This window comes from Ziziphus jujuba, chromosome 11, assembly GCF_031755915.1.
Source record: "Ziziphus jujuba cultivar Dongzao chromosome 11, ASM3175591v1".
NCBI classification, from domain to species: domain Eukaryota; kingdom Viridiplantae; phylum Streptophyta; class Magnoliopsida; order Rosales; family Rhamnaceae; genus Ziziphus; species Ziziphus jujuba.
In genome coordinates, this window is record NC_083389.1 from 4339553 (window position 1) to 4342218 (window position 2666).

The following is a 2666-nucleotide window of genomic DNA, read 5'->3' on the forward strand; positions in this document are numbered from 1 at the left end:
GAACTTGAACTTAATTAAAGATCCGGGCTAATATAATATGGGTTTAGGAGCAGGTCGTCCTAGGTTCGTATCATTTGGTTTCAGAGCTAAATTTTGTTCAGGTTTGATCTATCTTTATTTGCTTTATTTGTTTTTGTGTTATTCTGCAATTTTAGCATCAGGTTAAGGTTGCATCCATCCTATACACGTTCAGCATCTTTTTTTTTTAAAAAAAAGAAACAATTGATGGAAAAAAATGTGAATGAAAGATCCCACTGAATTGAATTGGGTCCATTAATCTAAGAAATAGTGAGAATTCTTGATGTGTCTCAATATCTCTCTTAATTTGAAAATCCAAAATTTGAATTGATGTCCTTTCATTGAGTCCTCCTAAATTGCATTGATTTATCCTAATGATTTCATTTGAATTGGAATTTTCTTATTCACCATGTATGAGGATCCTCGCTAAGCATCCATGGCTGAATGGTTAAAGCACCCAACTCATAATTGGCGAATTCGTAGGTTCAATTTCTACTGGATGCACGCTAATGGGACCCTCCAATAAAATAAGTCTATTGGAATTGGCTCTGTATCAATGGAATCTCATCATCCATACATATCAAATTGGTGTGGTATATTCATATCATAACATATGAACTATAAGAACAGGCATTCTTATTGAGACTAGAACTCATAGGGAAGAAAATAGATTTATGGATCGAATAAAATATGCAGTATTTACAGACAATAGTATTCGGTTATTGTTGAAAAATCAATATACTTCTAATGTCGAATCAGGATCAACTAGGACAGAAATAAAGCATTAGGTCAAACTCGTCTTTGGTGTCAAGGTAATAACTATGAATAGTCATTGACTACCGGGAAAGCGTAGAAGAATGGGACCTATTATGGGACATACAATGCATTGTAGACGTATGATCATTACACTTCAACTGGGTTTTTTTATTCGACCTATTAGAAAGAAAAGAACTTAAATCAAAATACTTAATAGCATGGCAATACATTTATACAAAACTTCTACCCCAAGCACACGTAAAGGAGCCGTGGACAGTCAAGTGAAATCCAATCCACAAAATAATTTGATCTATGGGCAGCATCATTGTGGTAAAGGTCGTAATGCCATAGGAATCATTACCGCAGGGCATAGAGGGGGAGGTCATAAGCATCTATACCATAAAATCGATTTTTGATGGAATGAAAAAGACATATATGGTAGAATCGTAACTCTAGAATATGATCCTAATCGAAATGCATACATTTGTCTCATACACTATGGAGATGGTGAGAAAAGATATATTTTACATCCCAGAGGAGCTATAAATGGAAATACCATTATTTTTGGTGTAGAAGTTCCTATAAAAATGGGAAATGCCCTACCTTTGAGGGTGGTTTGAACTATTGATTTATGTAATTAGAAGAAACCAATTAGGTTTATGATGAAACCTAAAAATCGATCATTGATCCAATTTGAATACCTCTACAGGATAGACCTCAATAGAAAACTGAAGAGTAACGACATCAAGGGATTGAGTTCAGTAGTTCCTCATATAAAATTATTGACTCTAGAGATATAGTAATATGGAGAAGAAAAAATTGTTACAAGCATGGACAGAACCAAAAGCGGCCTTTGTTTCAAAAAAAGGAGGATAGGTTATTCACATTTCAGTTGATGGTTAAAGGCGAATTGAAAGCTAAGCAGTGATAATTCTAAGGATTCCCAAGGGGAGAAATAGAGATGTCTCCTATGTTACCCGTTATATGTGGAAGTATCGACGAAATTTTATAAAGTCATTCGATCCGAATACTACATGAAGAACATAAGCCAGATGAAGGAACGGGAAGACCTAGGATGTAAAAGATCATAACATAAGTGATTCAGCAGATTTTGATTCCTATATATCCACTCATATGGTACTTCATTATATGGTATATATATATATATATGTATAAGATCCATCTGTATAGATATCATCATTTACATCCAGAAAGTTATACGCTTTGGAAGAAGCTTGTACAGTTTGGGAAGGGGTTTTGATTGATCAAAAAGAAGAATCTACTTCGACAATATGCCTTTAGGCACGACCATACATAACATAGAAATCACACATGGAAAGGGTGAGCAATTAGCTAAAGCAGCAGGTGCTATGGCGAAACTGATTGCAAAAGAAGGGAAATTAACCACATTAAAATTACCTTCTAAGGAGGACCATTTGATACCCAAAAACTTCTCAGCAACAGTCAGACAAGTGGGGAATGTTAGGGTGAACCAGAAACGTTTGGGTAGAGCCAGATCGAAATGTTGGCTAGGTAAGCGTCCTGTAGTAAAAGGAGTAGTTATGAACCCTGTAGACCATCCCCATGGGGGTGGTGAAGAGAGGGCCCCTATTGGTAGAAAAAAACCCGTAACCCCTTGGGATTATCCTGCACTTAGAAGGAGAAGTAGAAAAAGGAATAAATAGAGTGATAATTTGATTCTTCGTCAACTTAGTAAATAGTATTTGTTTCTTCATCTTTACAAACAAACAAAAATAGGAGTAATTAATTGTGACACGTTCATTCGAAAAAAAAAATTCCTTTTATAGTGAATCATTTATTAAGAAAAATAAATACGCTTAACACAAAAGCAGAAAAAGAAATAATAGTCACTTGGTCCCGATTGTCTACCA

At 35.0% G+C, this 2666-nt stretch overlaps 1 pseudogene; it reads left to right on the plus strand.

The window, feature by feature from the left end:
• Positions 1 to 992: 992 nt before the first annotated feature.
• On the plus strand, positions 993 to 2459 carry LOC125419257 (large ribosomal subunit protein uL2cz/uL2cy-like; annotated as a pseudogene).
• The last annotated feature ends 207 nt before the right edge of the window (positions 2460 to 2666 follow it).